The sequence below is a fragment of the Nothoprocta perdicaria genome, unplaced genomic scaffold (assembly GCF_003342845.1).
Source record: "Nothoprocta perdicaria isolate Ctin4 unplaced genomic scaffold, notPer1 scaffold_67, whole genome shotgun sequence".
Taxonomy (NCBI): domain Eukaryota; kingdom Metazoa; phylum Chordata; class Aves; order Tinamiformes; family Tinamidae; genus Nothoprocta; species Nothoprocta perdicaria.
Window position 1 is genome coordinate 1181060 of NW_020455943.1, and position 19269 is coordinate 1200328.

Here is a 19269-nt window from a genome sequence, read left to right on the forward strand (position 1 = left end):
AAGGAAGGAAGGAAGGAAGGAAGGAAGGAAGGAAGGAAGGAAGGAAGGAAGGAAGGAAGGAATGCTGCAGAACCAGATCACTGGCTGGCACTGTGTCATTCAAAGAAGGAGGAAAAAGAAAAATGAAAGCTTTATTTAATTTGATTGATTAGTTGTGTACTTGTGAGAGTCAAGGGTGGAGCAATTGCTGATCCCAGATTCAGCAGTGCCATGAAATTCTCTCCACAAGTAATTGATACTAGTTTAGTGGATTCATACTATTACATTTCTCTAGAAGACATACATGATACTTTCATCCCCTTTTGAGATAATAAACAGATTTAAGGGATCCGTCTCTTAACACAATACATGTTTCTGTGCCATACTTGCTAGAAAAATACAATTCACCAAAAAATGATTGCATCATTTCTTCTCTTGTATTATTACAAAATTTCTTATGTTTCTTTAATTTTACTCACCAATTATGGATATATTTCCACCAAATATGGAAATATTATGGATATAAAAGATGAACACAGTAGCCCACATTACTCTAAATGTGGCTTTATTTTTGTAAGAAAACACCTCTCTACAACCCTGCAATCACTATAAACTTTAACTGAGATATAGCTAAAGTACTGCCTGTCGATCACATGTTGTCATTATGCAATAACTCATTATTCAGCTACCGAGGTGCTTTAATTGCATTGGCTAATCCAATACAGGCTAAAATTCAAATAACAAAATTCATAGGCTCTTGACACAATTGCTGTATAGAAAAGGTAAAAGAAGTTCACCCTTAGTCTCATGAATATTGCATTGTTTCAATATTTTTTGCGCGCTCAGATAGACAGGCAAATTCTGCCCCAGGAGACTCCACCACAGAGAAAAGTGTGCTCAGAAATATAGGATGTGACCTTAGCAGTCTCAGGTGCACAAACAAATGAGTAATGCATACACAGACCACATCAATGGGCAGGGATCCAAAGAGCTGTGTTTCCTACTGTTACTTTGGCAAAGTAAACTTAAGACACAATGACCCTCAAAAAAATGACTCTTCATCATTGGGCTTGCACAGAGAGCAGAATAAGAGTCTCCAGGAGCTAGAGATCCCAGAGAAAAGGACAAACTGCTTGCTCTTCAGCTCAGACTCAAGCCTCCTCCAACTCTATGATGCTACAGCCTGTCAGGTAAAATGAGACAGAAACTATGGATATGACATGATACCCAGACTCAATATACTCTAGACATTGTGTCATATCTTGTCATGATATACCGAAAGAAGTAAAATTGGATAAAAATGAGGAGATCACTTGGATTTCATTGCTTATTTATACTGTTTGAATGTCAGCCACTTTTCACAGAGAGAATTTCTAAGCTATTTATACATTAATTATACAGCCTCAGTGACCTTTGCTGAGTTGCAGTAGTACAGAAGGCTATATACATGCATCTCACTAGTATAATAAAAGGACAAATAACTACAATGTTGCCTTTCTCCTTAGTAAAACAGTCAGTCAGACACACAAGAATAACATTAACCTCTTGTTTCACATACCAGTGACTAAAGGCATGATCTCCAGAGAGCTCCTTCCTAGAACTTGCCTTTTTATGCTATCATGCATAAGATTTTATGGTAGGCTTAAAGAATATTTCTTCGAACTTGGGCTCTGAAAAATAAAAAACTCTAAATTTCCATAGCGGTCTGCACTGTAACTACTTAATATTGAAAAGAGAGTACTTTTAAAATGGAGGAAGAACTTCTTTCCTGTGAGGGTGACAGAGCCCTGGCACAGGCTGCTCAGAGAGGCTGTGGAGTCTCCTTCTCTGGAGGTCTTCCAAACCCACCTGGATGCCGCCCTGTACCCCGTGCTCTAGATGTTCCTGCTTTGAGCAGGGTTTAGACTAGATGATCTCTAGAAGTCCCTTCCAACCTCAACCATTCTGCAATTCTGTGATTCTGTATCCAGCTGTCTACCTTCAGAAACCCTAATTCTCCCAAGTTACATCTGGTGCCAAAGTCATATTTGTTCCTTAAATACTTATCCATTTGGAATGCAATTGTACCAGCTATATCATCTCACAGTATGATCAAGGGTTCTTAGACTATGAGGCACATTAGATTTAAATGATGTAGATAATCCAGAAAGCTTCACCAAAGGGTACAGCAGTATTAGCTCATTACAAGTTCATTCAGCTTTCATAGAGATTTTATAAAAGTGCATCACCGCGTGAAATTAATGACTCTTGCTACTGGCACGACAGCAGAGAAATATTAACAGGCAAACCACAGCTGCTGAATGCCTGTAGAACTAGAGTCCTAATAACCAAATACTGCCAAGTTATTTAAAAACTTAGTGAGGTTCATTAATGTTTAGACATAGAAGTGTTGTTCCACCTTGAGTATTTTCTAGCTACTTCCATGAAAAAAAAAAAAAAAAAAAAAGAATCTGTACCCACAAGTGAAAGCCTTCATCTCCCAGAACTAGAATTTCTAAAATGGCTGAGCAGGACTCCAGTGCAGGCAGATTACGCTTCCCAGCATTTTCTTGGAGATGCTGCTGAAAGTGCACCCAGAAGTCCTGGATGTAGCCAGTGTGGAGAGCTGGGCACCTCTTCTCTTGGCCCCGCAAAACATGTGTCCTCTTAGGCAGCAAGCTAGCTGAAGTCAGCAAAGCTGTTGGGCAGTCACCTACCAAACAGACTGACCACAGCGAGGAAGAATAAAGCTTCTTCAGATAGCCAGGCATGAGTGTCCTGTCCTTTGTATATCCCCACTTTGTGAGAGAAAAGTGGTCAAGGACTCCCAGGACAGGAGAGCAGAGGGCCAGTAGCAGAAGCACCACACAGACCATGCTGGAAATGGGTTATGTCAGGCTGTGATTAGGGACAGCTTGTGATTTCAATAGATCTTTTGACTATCCACCTCTAACAGAACCTAGGCAGGTATATACTTCCACTGAGCACTTGTAACTCTCTCTTGAAAGCTGGAACTATTATATTTATTATTCTAAAGCTGCCCAGGGAGGCTGTGGAGTCTCCTTCTCTGGAGATCTTCCAAACCCGCCTGGATGCCGCCCTGTGCCCTGTGCTCTGGGTGTCCCTGCTGGAGCAGGGGGCTTGGACTGGATGATCTCTGGAGGTCCCTTCCAACCTTAATGATTCTGTGATTCTGTGAAAACTGAGCAGATGTCACTCTTCAAAGTACTCAGGAGGACAAATTGCTGCTCGCATTTTTTACACAAGAATTCAGCAATTAATCTGTGCAGCTAAGACATATAAGAACCCACTTAATTCTCTCCCCGTCTTTGGAGAACTTTAGCCTCCTCTGTGCCACTTCCACAGAGACTGCAAAGCTTTCAAGTTTAGATGTAAGTATGACTGTTAGCAAGGTCAGTCTTCAAAGAGAGGTGGTAGCTCTTTGCAATATTGAACTTAGGTAAAAAAATCCCAAATAATAGACTGGTGTTTTTTTTCAGGTTTATTTGGGTTTTTGTTTTGATTTGTTTTGCTTTTTTTAAGACACTTTTAATTTTTTTTCAGTCAAATTAAATCTAAATCACAGGATGTCCTATCTTACTGAAATCAATTATCACAATAGTTAATATCAAAATCACAGTCCTGTAAGGAGCTTGCATTAACAGCATCCAGTAGATTGAGTGATTACATGTATCTTGCCTGTACGCACTTTAATCCATATTTTGTTATTGCTTTTTAAATGAGAATGCAACACAGCTAGGTTAAAGGCTGATTTCTCTTGAAACCAACAGGAGCATGCAGTTCCAATCACAGGACCTGCCAATCTGTCAGCAGACACCTACCTCTGAAATGAAAGCAGCTCAGAGCAAAATTGTGTTGCTTCAGAAAAACAGTTTTCCAATAAACAGACTAGTTTTCTTTTAATTAGAGATGAATTTTTATGGCCTTCACAGTTCATTATCAATTGGATGTTAGATAGGTAATCTGCAACTCAGCTAAGCAGAAATACAGCTCATGTAGTGCCTTTTAGTGACCAGATACTGCACAGGCAAAGCAGAGCTTCCTCTCTGGCTGGATGTACAACTACCACAGGCGAAACTTGAACCATAAGTACTCTGTTATCATCAATCAAAGATGCATAACAGAGAGAGAGTGGTAAAAGGCACTCTCTCCACTCTTTCCATGGGTAAGCTAATGAAGATGTCATGTGCAAATGGGCTCAGGAGAGATCTCATCTCTGGAGACTTCTCCTCTTGCTTACATTCTTATATGATAAAACTCCTTGGAACTCTCTGATGTCAGGTTTAGTATTATCTTACATTTATTTTTTTTCTCTTGAGCTGTATGAATATCTCCTCCACAACCAGCTCAATCTTAAAGCATCAAGAATTTGCTACTATTACTTGAAATTAATTTCATTTTTTCTTGTAAACTCCTGCACTGTTGGCTAGAGTTTAGCCTTCTGTTTGCCAGGACCTCCAGGACATTTTCAGCACAGTTCCTCCCCAGCTAGTTTTTTTCCAGACCAAGGTCTTTCTCCTTCCTAGTCGTAGGAAGTTGTAGGTTTCAGGCGACCCTTTCTGAAGTGATTTCAACAGACGTGAGCTCTGTCTTTTTCCTGGACATATGAGAAAAAAAAGGCAGCAATAATGAACAAACTTTGGTGTGACACTCACTGAACTCTGTGCCCACAGACATTTCACTAAAATCCCTTTGAAAGCACAGCATGAATAAAGTGTCTTTTCAGCAAACCCTTCATTTTCATCACCTGAGAGCACATACCAACCATTACTAACAGGTATGTTTTATATGACAAAATCTCTATTTGGAAAGAGTACAGTTACCAAGTGAGATGGAGGTCAAATATTTTAAATTCTTTTAAATACTGAGGAAAACTGACTCCATTTAGTCCAGTACCTGTCTTCGACAATATATGTGATCCCAGTTTAAGAAAAGTTTATTAAAAGTAGACAAATTACACAATGCATTTTTTCAAGGTAACACCTGTCTTTACAATAACTTCTAGTTTAGGAACTGGCTGAGCTGAAGCTTACATTTGGATCAGGGTATTTAACAGGAACTGATGAGCCTCTTGCACATGAATTTGCCCAATATTATTAGTAAGTCATGTATAGCTTTTGTTTCTATGAGTTCCTACTGCAACGAGTTACACAGTTATAATTATACTTTAGACACGTGATGAAGTATTCACTCATAATATTAACACAGAACTCCACAGGTAGGGCTAGAATGAAAATGAAACTCATTCTTAAACTGAAGAGTAATATGTTATAATTTCTGGTCACATTTCCCTCCTTCTTATGATACTGTCAAAAAGAACTAATGTGTTTTACAGTGTTAAATTTGAGAAGGCTGGTACTGACCATATAATTTCTTTTGGGTTGATCTCCTTATGCTTTAATATAACACAGCAACATATTTGTATTATTTTCACTTGGAAAGCATTCTGCAGAGCTATAACAATTGTCCAGGTGGAAGAGGGGCTGTGAGTCAGTTCATAGGCAGTTGTGGGCAGCTGGTGGCCAAGCAAAAGACTAACCTGCTAGCCCCTTGATAAAGTCAAAAAGACCCTGGTAGCCCATCAGCCACTTCAGAAGATGCAGCAGCATGCAAAGTGGTTAAACTGCTCCCATAAATGCAGCACCACTGTATTTAAGCTTTTCCATTTTTCAGGGTATCCCCATTCCCATCCTAGCAAGTCACTGGCTTTACATACTCCATTTAGTAAGGTTATATCCAAATGATCTGAAAAGGATTGGAGACAGAAATTTTAATCTTAGTGCTTGGGCCTTCTGCCATTGACTTTTGGCTTTGGCTTGCTAGGTAGACCTTGATCAGACTTGAACCAACTCTTGAGGCAACTCAGAAGAATGTTTCAGAAAAGGTAAGACTGTAAAAAAAGGTATTACTGGCAGATTTGTGCTGGACATTCAAGATCGTCTCACTTAACATATTTCTAAGTTATTTTAGTTAATAAAATCATTTGGAAGATGCATAATCTGCCCGGAGTAAGCAACATACTAATTTATAAGATCAATCTTATGGAACAGAACAACTAATTTTTAGTCTAGGCACTGACTCAAGTACAATCTGTGAAAACTCCTCAGTCTCACTCAGATCAGACTGGAGACAGACCTTCTTCATGCTTGCTGAGCCCTGCTCTTTTCTGTATTTGCAGAATATGTTTTTCATTGTTATTTCAAATGGTTTTTGTTAAATATGAGGAATACTGAGAGATTTTTTTTCCCTAATGGCACATTACAGTGGTGAAATTCTGCTAAAAAAGAGTTTATTCATGCTGTGATTACTCAAAATGAGGTAAGTGACAGAAATACATACATAAAAGACTCATGAAAAGTTATACTAATTAAATAATTTATTTCAATAATTAGAATAAAAAGTAAGCCATGAAGAATTGATTAGAAGAGCCTGTGGTTGTTTTTTGTTTTCTTATTATTATTTCTTATATTCTTATTTTCTAGAGTCCTTTTGTAAAACATTTACATACAAGAAAAACAATCAGAACTTAACTTCAACAAATTTTCCTGTATGCTACCTCAAACCTCTGTTTCCATAACAGAAAGCAATTTGAATTTTTCTTAAAGATTGACCAAAAGAGACAAGCACACCAAGAGACTGGCATGCTTTTGTGTTCATCACTCGACCATTTTGGTATTGAGAGTCTCTCCATGCAGCCTAGAGCTGTACTGTGTATGGAAAGGTGCTCAGTTACTTAAGGCAAGTCTGGAAGATGATTCAGCACTTCACTGGGAATCCAGTAGAGTTAATTGGACTACAGTAGGTTTTCGGTAGTTAATTATATGATTGATTTTTCAATTGTCAACAGCTTCAGAGAATGACTTTGAAGTAGATGATTAACTGTTTCAGGAGAAAGGCATAGAGGTGAGGGACAGACTGGGGTTTGGAGGAATGGGATAGTTGAGATAAGGTCAAAACAGGGATTTCCTGAGCGGATGGTGCCTATTTTCACTGAGTACTTCCATCTCTGTGGGCAACACTGAGCTTGATTGACCTGCTAGTCTTTCTTCCCCAAACACTTGAGTCTAACACTGCTGTGTAATCCTATTATTAAAATTCCAGTGCCAAAGGAATAGTTTTAAATAATCTTCTGGATTTTCACATTCTTTATGTCTCTGGGTGGGGGAAAACATAATGAGAGTACCAGTTGCATTATTCAGTTCAGTGACTGCTACATCATAAAATGTGGCTGAGACAGCCATTTGTCCAACCTTTTTTTTTTAAAAAAAAACCTCTCTCACTACATGTTGTCAGATGTCCTACATCTGACACTAAAGGGCAATGTTGATTCCTGGGAGGTAACCACTACCTTAGCTGTCACAGTCATCAGCCTATGCCAGGATTTGCGGACAACACCAGAAAAAAATGGATGAAAATATGTTCTGGCTGAGTTTCCTCCTCATGCCTAGCTAACATCCCAAGACAAAGCCACTACTCTAGAACAAGGTCATCCTATAAGACTACTTATCAGTAAGTAAGAGAAAGTTTATTTGAATTACCCTACAGGCTGACCCAATGGAAACTACAGACTCATTTGGTTTTGCTGGTAAGCATTGACAAAGCACAGGAAGAACCTGACGAAACTTCACAGAGAGATAAAAAGCTCTTCTTATCTCTAATGATGAAATGTAGTTTGTTTCTGAGAGAGAGAGGGCTTCCTCATACGCTCATTGGGAACTGCTGGAAAGTCTCCTAGTGTGTGTATTTTTCTCTAACCAATTTACATAAACTCAAGAAGGTCAAGACATTAAGTCACCCAAGATCTCTAGCACCCTGAGATAACAACATTACCTTTTTGCAATAAATGTGATGAAATCTCAAGGTAAATTTTACGAATTAAATTTTCTTCTTCATTCATTACAATGATTTATTGTTTCTTTTTACAATTAGTTCCCCAAGTCTTGGCTCATATGCAGTGTAGGTTATTTTGAATGAGTCTTTGGGTAAACAGATCTAGAATTCCTCATTTACACAATATTAAAAACACCTCTATATCTTTTAATGAAAAGATTTTGAGAATGTTATGTGTGTTCAGCTAATAACTAGATTCATGTGATGGCTGCATACCAGGCTATGCCTACTGATAGTTTTCAAATAATTCTTCATAATGGTTACATCCAAGATTTTGAAGGAAAAGTCCACAGAAAACCTATTACCTTTACACAAGCAATTTGAGCATTCTTCACATCATTGTGTTTGGTAAGGTACAATTGGTATGAATAGGTTCCCAGACAATACATAGATATAAATCACCCTTGTGGCTTTGCTCTGAGTTTAGATCATTAGCATATTGCTAGCATGATTGCTACCATCCCAATGTGGATAAAGTAATTCTAACAGAAGTCTTGCTGGGAATACCAGTGATTTAGCCATAAATAGTGAAATTAGTTTTGCTTTGGTGTTAAGTAATGAAGTTGTGACAAATTTGTTCTGGGCTGGGCAAACAAAGTGAGTAAATGTTTCATTACCCAAATGTAAACTGGGACATCTCCACTTAACAACCATTTTTGATAAATCAGTGTGAAAATGAGACTACTTTCATTTCTGATAGTTCTAGATCAGTTTATTTTAATTTCTACCTGCTGTGTAGATTTAGTTGAATGTATTATCAAATAAATATAACTTCTAATATCCTCTTCTGAGAAGCAGTGCTTGTCAGGTTACTTACCTCTACAGAGGTGTAAAATAGTCAGCCATCAGCTGTAAGTTCTTTAGTCTTTTTGAATGCATTGGTTCCATTATATATGATTACACCTTGTAAAGAAATCATTTGTAATTGAATTGGCAGAAAAGAAACTGAATGTAAAGCACCCTGGCAAACAGCCCATTTTACAATATTAATTCTGCCAAGTGAGTTGATAACAAGATTAAACTGGATTTGAAAGATTAGAGAGATTTGGCTTGAAAAGACATGAAGGTTACATCCATAAAATTCTTCAGCTGCTTTGAGGGAGCTAGTAGTTGAATTTGTTGTCTGTACTTCTGTGATGACCTTTCTTTAATCTTCTTTACTGGGAAAAAAAGGTATCAAAATTAAGTATATGGATATATTTTACATTTATATACATACATATCATGTATATAATGTAATATACATATATGTAATATACATATATTTAAAAGTTGGTGATTTATTTAAATTAACATTGGGTGCTGAAATTCAGCTGCAGGGTTCCAAGGTTTTCTAGCTCACAGGCTTGTGTGTTAGGCCCTGCCAAACAACTGATCTAGTGACCTGCACACAGTGAGAGGAGAATTGTACTGCCCACCTTTAAATCTTTTTTTATTTAATACTGCAGAGAGCAGAGTGAAGACCATGGCAAAATGAAATCAAAGGGTACAGTGAGGGCTGCCTTTTTGCTCCTTCTTTTCCACTGGTTTTGCGGTCTGTAGTAACTTCAAGACAGATTGCACAAATAGTAGCAAATAAAATTGACCAGAAAGAACTAAGAAAGCAAACAGACAAAACACTGATACAATCAGCAGCCTTCATACAATCAGCAGCCTTGGTAGGCTACCAACTTTGTCTGATGGATGATCAAGCCCTGTTTGCTGTTCCTAATGCCCATTTCATATTTTCATTGACAAATGAGTCTTGGCAAATTTAAATGTATCTGCATTTTCCTTGAGACAGATGAATCGTTGTTTGTTTAGAGACATAATATTATAAGCCATTGCATGGACTTACTTATACTACTTATGCTACATTTAACAATCAAAATCTTATCAGAATTGCAATAATCATCTTTATGTCATGAAACTAGGAGTAAGTTCTTGTAATCGTTTTTCAAGACATTGTTATCTTGAAGAAAGACCAAAGTGAAGGAGACTCTCTACCTTTTGGTGTGTCCTGTCCTTCTTTGGCTCAAATTAGACCAATGCTTTAAGGTAGATATTGCCCAGTAGAAACATCTCCTAACATGGCCAACAGCTGAGCTCATTCAGTTCATTCTGTTATCCCCCATACCCTTATGTGATCTATCATGGAAGGGCTCTTGTGCACCACGCACAGCTGTCTCAGGGCCTGGGCTTCCACGAAGCAAAGCAGGAGCCTACAGCATGCACGGGTGTTAGCGTCAGTCTCTTGGCACAGGTGACAGACACCAAAGCCAAGCTGGCCAGAGGCAACATGTGCCTGTTCTGCACCATTTCAAGGAGCTGATCATACCTTTGCTGATGGTTCAGGCCTATAAAGCTAGTCATGAGCTGGAGAGGTGGGTGCAAATTTGGTGTTCCCTTTTGCCAACTCTGATAAAGGGGCTGTAAAATCCTGTGAGAATGTGAAAATATGGCCAGTGGGGCTATTGTAAAGCTTCATTGCCAGACTTTCTAGAGCCATCAACTCATTTTACAACTAGCTTTCCTTAGCTCCAGAAAATACATCTGGTCACAAAGGTGTAGCTATGTTCTGGTCATGACCTTGATCCCACCCCTCACCTCAGTGCTGACCTCCTTCAGGTTTTCTTGGGTGAAGTAGAACTAAACTGCATGGGAAAAATTATCACATACTATAGGACAAAGGGCAGGACAAGGGCAAAGGACAGAGCACAAAGTATCTCATTTCTTTTGGGCTTCTAGCTTGGATGTAAGCTAAGATGTAAGGTCAGAGGTTTTTGTCATCTTCTTCTAATATGATCCTGAGCTTACAAAAGAAAGGTCACAAAAAAGGCAGCTAACAAATAGAGTTTAATAATCCAAATTTTGGTCATGGACAGTTTTTACAGTCATCAGTCTTAAAAATGATTTATATATATGCTGTTCAAGACAGAGCAATTTCATTTGTAGAAAAAGGTAAAAAAATATTTTATTCATAAGCCCAGCAAGACCAGGAACTTGATCTGATTGTCTGAACTGACCTACTTTTCATGAATACCTGATCTCACTTAGCTGTGCTGGTTGTCTCAAACCTGATCATACAACATGTGAACATTCTTTCTTGTCTAATTCAAGCTAGTGTTTTCTACAGGTTTTATTTGAATTTATTGCAGTGATATAATGATTTTGCTTTTATTTGTAGTATCCATTTTTGGCATGACTTGCTGGCTTAGCAGTCACTGAATGCAAAAAAAAAAAAAAAAAAAAAAAAAACTTAGTATGAAGCCATGAAGCAATATTGTTTTCTTTCAGCCTGGAACTAGCCTAGTGGTGCTAGATTAGCACCACTACCAATAATAATAATAATAATAATAATAATAATAATAATAATAATAATAAAGACTAGTTCACTGTATTATAAAACCATATCTTATCCGTAGGTAACAGATTTCATATTGCATATTTAATATATGGCAATTTAATAACTTAAAGAGGTAATTTCCAGTCTATCAAGTCTTTTTACATTTTTTTGATACTCTAATTAAAATGCTTTATTTGAAACCTCTTACAAAATGGCCTTTAATATTCCACAAAAAATCTTTGCATATAGAGTGAAACTGAATTTGGCATTTTTCTTGGCATTTTTCCATCTTCTAAGTAATAGGTTACTTCAGTATGTTTGCTCCTCACTGAAACACAACATTCTCCCTCTTTTTTTCTTAAAAGCAGCATGCTACGTGTTACATGTGCTAATGAATTGGCATTTATAAAGCAGAATGTATACCGTATCTAAGATGACTGCTGTGAAAATGCCTGAGTTGCTGCACTCTCTAAATAGAGCACAATTATGGCATACGGTTGGAGTGCTTTTATCTGTACTGCCACTGCTGGAAATTTAACTGTGTATGTGACCTGAATATTTAGAGCTCAATGGAAAATTCCATAAATGTAGTGTAGCTTCAGAGTACCTAACAGCTGTTACAAATATTATACCCATTATATACTATTGCCAAATGATACATACCAAACCCTCTTCCACCCTGGATGTATTCAGTCACTTGCATTGATGCAGCATTATAGGAGGTCCTTTGAAATTGCAATGACTGTAGGGCTTAACTATCTTGCATAGCAAAAGAGTATTTTTTTTCCTGCCTGTATATTCATACCATTTCTTGGCTGTATGCAGTTAATGTTCAAACCTGAAAGAGCAGGAAGAAACTATCATATGTAGTCCACGATTACTGTGTGTGATTTTTGTTTGCTCAGTTTGATATACATGCTAAAAGCCACCACCTAAAAGAGCAAACACAAAAAGAAAGGGACAGGCTCTTCCTGCTCTTAGAAGATGTCTTATTATAGTAGGATAGAGTAGAGGTATAAATTCTGTAGACATTTCTTTCCACTCTGACTTGTCACAGCAGTGCACTCAAACCTCAGAGCAACCTTGTAGCAGGAACTGCAGAAACAGCATCTAAGAGAGTTTACAGGAGCAAAAGAAAGATTTTGCAAAGTACTATGTTTATATATACTGCAGGCTACTTTTCTATTGATTTATCCGACATTAAGTTATAATACAGTTCTTCTTGTTTTTATGTTGTTGGAAGATGTTAAAAGGTTGTTGCATGCAGAGGGAATAGATGTTAAATACAGTGCACTAGTTTCCATTTACAATCTGCTGCTGCCTGCTATACCAGCTGAGAGAGCAAAGGAGAAGGGGTGTTAGTTTACTTTCACCTGAGTATTCATGAGTCCAAGGCCCAGTCTTGGTAACACAAAAGCATCAAAGTTCAAGCGGAAGCAATAGCTGCTCACCTAGTTAAAACCAAACTTTGCGTGTCAAAGTAATTTCTGGGTAGAAGGGACCTGGAAAGTCACAAGCTCCATCCCTCTGCCCTCAGGCAGGATCAGCACTCTCTGCCTCACTCCTGACACTGCTTGTCTCAGTTGCAAAACCACCTGTAGACAACATGATCTCCCGAGGCAATCTGTTCCATCACTTCACTCTCCTCACTATTAAAAGTGTTTTTTTTTGCTCCTAATATCTACAGTGAACCTTTCCTGCTGTAGTATTTGCTCATCATTTCTTGTCCAAAAGCAACAGAACTGGAAAACAGATTGTTGCCTGCCTCACTGCAGTTTTGTCTGTGTAGGGTTTTCCTTGCAACAACCCCTCGTTAGTGATTAATAAGAATCATCTCCAAGATCTAGGCAATGGCAAGAAGAGGAGATTGGATGTGAGGCTTTGTCAGTTAAAGTGAGAGACAAAGGAGAAGAGAAAGACCAGATACCTGTAATAGCCAGGTAATGGTGCTGCCTCTGATGAATTATGTGACAGACAATGTACTGGAACCTGTGGAAGAAGAGCTAAGATTAATCCTTGCTCCTGTGGAGATGCTGTAACTCATGAGGATTCCCACAAGGAAAATGTCCTTGAGCACTCTAAAGCATCAGGAACAAAATTATAAGAGATCCTTGTGAGGCTCCATCTTAAAGAAATAATTTATGCAGGCTAGATTTTTTACAAATACTTACAGGTGGACATCAGACAGATCTAATCACATCCTGTCAGGCCAATAGGAGTTTATGAAATAAACTAAAACAATGTATCTTTTTTAAAGTCATGAAAATGATCTTTTTATCAGTTTACAATTTATTGACATGAACATCTCAGACTATGGTCAGCTAATCACACTACTGAAACCTCAGCTGTATTTTCCCTGTCTCTTGCTTCTTTTCAATTATGCAGAGGCATCAGAGCAGGTTAATGTCACTGACTGTCTCTGTCACTGTTACAGCCTTCATCTTCTCCAGCTCCCCCACCAAATTCTCAAATTGACCACAAAAGTCAAGTCCCATTTCGGGAATGAGAGTCATAACAAAAGTACCAGCCCTCATGGCCATGTCAAAATAATGTAGTCACACCAAATCACCTTGTGGAGAACTATTAATTCAGCCAAAGATTAGTTTATCAAAAATTCCAGTGGCTGAATAGATGGATTTTCTGAGTGGTTAGTGAGACAAAAGTTTGGGAATGCATCAGGGGAAGATTAACTGAAAGGATCTGGGGAAATAAAATCACTGGTCTTTCATATAGCAAAGATTCTCTAGCACAGAAGACCCAAAATGCCAACAGCCCCTTAGGTCAGTAGCTACCTATACTCACTGAGATTATAACTGCAAGATCCAGAACTTTTCTAGCTGAAAAGCTGTCATATGTCATCTATTTATTTCAAATTTCCATTACTGAAGTCATTTCTCATAGGATTTTAAAGTTTTCTAAATTTCATTCATTACTATTTTTACATAAGAATAACAAGTTTGAGACTGACAGTACATGTTATCTTTATTCATATGCAAAAAAAGTTAAATATTTTCTCTGCCAAGTATATTATTGTCTTTTTATCACACTATTGTACATGTTTATGCTCTCTTAAGAAATGGCATACAAATGCCTCTATTGTAATGCAAAGAATATTCAAACTCACAGCTTTCTTTTTTTTTCTGAGATTAATATTTTGGTTTTCTTTTGTAATTATGACCTAAGTTTTTCTCAGTGATATAACCCTCTGTCACCTTCCTCATAAGGGAACCCTATCAGTTCCAGCAGATTCATTGGAAGTCATTGCAGAATCAAAGCCAAAGGCTCCAGAAACCTGACCCTTAGCAGTGACATCATTAAAACACTATCATTGTCCCCCAGGAAGGTTGCAGCAGTTTTGCCAGTTCTTCCAATTTAATTGCAAGTATCTTAAAAGCCCAGCTTCTGGATTCACATGAATGGAAATGAAGTTTTTTACAAAAAAAAAGAAAGAAAAAAATTCTTACAGACTTGACAGCTACGGTGAAAAGTTGTGAAAAGAGAAAATATAATGGAATGCAATATCACAATGCAGACAAAAAGCGCTCAAATACTATTTTAAAGGCTTTCTCCTTTTAAAACCAAACTAAAAATTTTGCTCCTCTCTGACTCATTATACTTGACATAGTGAGCAGATTCTAAAACTGGTAATATCTGTGTGATTAATTACAATAGTTTTTAAAGGAAATGCAATTTATAATTGCCGTGCATGTGACCAATTAGTTTAAATAAGGAATTTACTTTCATTTGAGAATGGAAACATAAAGTGTTTTTGTGTGCCACACTAACAGGATAAACCTGAGATTCCCACAGCCCCTCCTTTTCTTATTCTTGTGGCTGCTGACTGTCATAATAGCAACCTGGTCACAACAACAAAAAAAAAAATTGTAGTCTAATACTGTTCTGTTCTGAAGAATTGTCAGGGGTGAGGTTAGAAGGGAGGATGTCTGCCAAGAGCAAGAAGGGTCGAGGCACTGTTGACATGCCGAGCACATTGCATGTCACAAGTCAAGTCCAGCCCAGCCCCAGCAGTGACAAAGTGGACCTTTGTAGCCCTTTTATAACCTGTGTGAAACACGGGAGTGTCTCACTCCAGCTCTTTCTTTGCAGTTCCTGGGGTGTTCACTGGTGACACCTGCCTGCGGGACCTCAAATGATGCACACATTGCTGGCCCCTCTCACAAGTGAGACTCTTGGTCCAATGTAGCTGAGCCTACATTGAAGCCTGGGATGAAGGCAGTTGAGAAGAAAAAGTGCAAGGACTCAAGCGTTTTAAGAGCTCCTGTGGAGCTCCATTTCCTGTGGAAATGGATAACTGAAAAGTCATCTCTGCACAAAAAAGCTTTCAGACCAGGTATTTCCCCTGTGCATAAGGAACTTTATTCCTCAGCCCACTTGTGTCAAGTCCTTTTCTACCTAAAACATTGATAGTCATTAAAAAGATTAATATTCATGTTCCCCTTTGCTGTCAGCTCCTTGTTTCAAAATCTCATACATTTATTGAGCAAGTTTTATTGCATCTTGTGACTTCACTTAGTGTTAGTTTGTGGGAAATAAAATGACTTGTAATTTTTGCACAGCAATGAGACAGCAAAAACCACAGAGACAGTAATTCTCTATTCTACTTTTAATGTATGTGTAAGAATAAACAGCAGATGTCAGCACTATTCCAGAGCTTGAAATGTGCACATGGAATTTAATCAAACCTCAGTTCACTGTCTCCAAACTGCGTATGCCCAGGCTGTGCAGAAACTCATCAAAAGCTCTACTTGAAAATTTGAAGATATTTCTATTTAAAGAACAGTTTTTAAGCATCACTTTCACATGAGTACTCTTAGCTACCAAGAGTGAACATCTGTCTGGATAAGCTTTTTTTTCTTATCCTTTCACTTAAAATCACCAAATACATGTGCTTCCCTAAAAATGAAAATTATTTTTAAAAGCAAGATTCAGGAGAGCTAGTAATTTGGCAAAGAACAAGTGAAGATATTCAAGAGAGACATAATGAGCAACCAGTAAGTCTGAGCCTAAAGGACAGAGCAGAGGCAGAGAGCTTCAAGTGTAGAAGTCAAGGTGGAGGAAGGGGCAAGACAAGCCCTATGATGGAGTAGAAGTAGTCTTTATATCTGTTCAATGAGATCTACAAACCACTGAAGATTTTTTTGGAAATAGAGCACAAACAATTCAACAGTACAAATACATACACAACACAGAAGTCCTTATGAATCCACATGATAAGCTGAATGAAGATGAGTGGATTGAGTTCAACAGATGCTGGATTCTTCTGGCAGACATGCAACATATATCTCCATGCTGGCTCCCAAGCCCTGAAGATTTTTTCAACTTCTAAATAAAGGCCAGAAAGAAAATTTTAACATGTTCCACAGATTGTGGCCATTAGCTATCAATGCTAAACAGTGAAATTCCTTGGGATTTTGACCACTAGTCAGTGCTAGTAAAAGAATGCACTACTTATGAGAGATCCTAAGGTTTCTCTTTCCAGTGTCTGTTGTGAAATCTCTAGGATTCTGCCATGGATCTGATGTCTGACACAGATAAGCAAGACTGCTCCAAACAGGAATCTTTGAGTCAGGATTCTGACCAAAATAGGAGTAAGATTTATATCAGTTAATAGTAATACATAGTCCTGAGGTAGAAGAGGGATTTTATGCTTTTTTTTTTTCTTTTTCATAATCTGAAATTTTCTTCTGCTTAAAACAAAAAAGAAAAAAAAAAAAAGTCAGGTTTAATGGCATTATGATCTCGAACAATGGCTTTATCTCCAAGAATCACCTGCTCTTTAACTAAACAGAAACAGATCCATGGTCAACTATGCAGTAAAATAGCTTGGCTATTTTGAATTTTATGAGTTCTGGTTACAGAGCCAAATCTACATCCATTCATCCTACACATCCCACAGACTAAGATAGTTCCCTCCTGAGCTGAGAGATAAGTTTCAGTTTGAACAAACTGGCAAGCTGCCTGCAGCCACCTTCAGTTTTTATCAACCACCACCACTATATTCCACCCAACTGCCTTCCCCTGTCATTTACCAACCATTGCTCCCTGAACTCCTTCATTTCTCTGCACCATTTTTGCCAAGAAGTTGATTGGTTTTATTAACTAATAAAACAATTTACTTTGATTTATCTTCCCTGACCAGAAGAGTGTAAGAGGCCATCAATCTAAACTTCCCTTGTCACCACAAAGATGTCAAAAAGAGCAAAGTATGACAAATTGTTGATGAAGTAGAAAAAGTAGAAGAAAAATAATACAACACAGAATGAGAAATAATATTTTTTTTCTGAAAAGAAGGGGAAAGAAATACTGCTGTATTGCATTTTTGCCGCAAGATAATGCTGTATCAGGTTAGAAATGGAAAGGGCTCTAAGTTTCGTATGCAGAACTGGAGATATTATGATATCTGGAAATAACATTGGGGTTTTCATGGTTTCAGAGAAAACCTAGAACAGTAAACAAATACTCCTTTAAATCAAAAATCCCCTTTGATCTCCATATTTTTTTAATAACAAAACTGAGGGAAATTGCCCTTTAGACTATACACCTGAAATTAGTTATATTTATTTTGCAGGGTGCTCCAGTGCAAGATTACAGTCCTCTTCCTCTTTCACCTCCCCAAGGCTCCTTCTCTCATCTTAAATGGTAGCTGGAACTTTCCTGGTAGAAGCACTGAAGACTGAATTTGCCATCCATTTCTCCACTTCCTTCATGCACTCCAGGCTTCTTTATGTAGAAGCTTGAGGGCCACAGTGAGCTCTCTGTCACACCCTGAAGATCAGCAGCTTCTGTTAGCTTCATGAGTAAAATGAAATTACATGACTCGTCTACCATAAATTTCCAACATTTAGACTTTAGGTATAGAAATTATTAGCAAAAGCTCTTCCGCTATTCTCCTTTGCCATTCCAAGACAGAATGAGAGCTAGATTGAAGTACATTGGCTGTACAAACAGTTCACTGCTCTACTTTTTGAAACCCTCCATCAGCCAGAAGCAGCTTTCAATAACGCATGCATTATCTTTCATTTAGCTCTTCACACCCAATCTAAGAGTATTGTGTTCTCCAACAGAAACTCATGTCAAAAGGTAGGTAAAGTTAGCTCCGAAGTGAACACAATATAACCTAGCAAAGGTTGGACTTTATGCTGTTTGAATCTGGTGTAAAATTTAACATCTGGAAAACAAGTGAGAGCTGCATATGTCCTATGTACTGGTGGCTTTGTGGTCCTGGTCAGTGCAGCACCTATAGTGATTTCTCAAGAACGGAAGCAGAAGCAATGAGCTAGACCTTGCAGAACTTAAAAAAATAGCTTAAACAATGAAGTTTTGACCTACAGTAGTACTTAGTCAGATTCTAAAAGTCCATATAAGTCATGCCATTTGCAAAACAAATAGAATTAATTCTTTGATATGTATCTGGTACATTTAAATTGCATGTATTTAAGCCTAAGCAAAAGATAAATGACTTTGTAAAAGCATTGCTAATCCTGGAAAGTGAAAGCATTAGCTAGATAGGGCTTTAAGATCATAGTAGAAGACAACAAAAGAATCCCCTAAATTACTGAATGCCAGATTTTATTAGATTTCACTTTCTTGTTTGTTTACTGAAATAATTTGCATCTACTAAACTATATATCTATGTACCATAAATAGAGAAATACACAAGCGTTCTGTGTAAGTTCTAAGGGCAATTCTCAAAAAGAATCGCATATGATTTAGGAATGCTGAGCTGTAATTTGTGTGCAAACAAGTGAGACTGGTTGAAAAATTTTAACCACGTCTATAAATAACACCATTCATGAAATGCTGGAAGTAAACTGGAAGTGGGTGGCTCTTAGCAATGTTCCTTTTTTCAAATAGAGTACAGTAGCAATTCAGTAAATCCTTTGTGTGCCTCTGTGATCCCTTCTGTCTTGAGACCCTCTCTGCTTATTCACATAACTTTGCCCCTTGCTAGACCATTCTATTCTAAAAGCAGATAAATTATTTATGTCCAACATACGCCTCATGGCAGAATGAGAGTGAATATGAGAATGCAGTAGTGTTCAGTCACAAAAAGA

The 19269-nt window shown here is 37.8% G+C and overlaps 1 long non-coding RNA gene across 2 annotated transcripts in view; it reads right to left on the reverse strand.

The window, feature by feature from the left end:
* Positions 1-4432: 4432 nt before the first annotated feature.
* Positions 4433-19269, reverse strand: part of LOC112956816 — a 43000-nt gene continuing 28163 nt past the window's right edge. The window contains exons 3-5 of one of the 2 annotated variants that reach the window (XR_003251113.1): positions 13122-13183; positions 8687-9029; positions 4433-4576 (exon numbers count right to left, since the gene is read on the reverse strand). This is a non-coding gene — a long non-coding RNA (uncharacterized LOC112956816). Of the gene's footprint in view, positions 4577-8613; positions 9030-13121; positions 13184-19269 lie in introns of those variants that run through there. The other variant, XR_003251112.1, reaches the window with a different exon arrangement.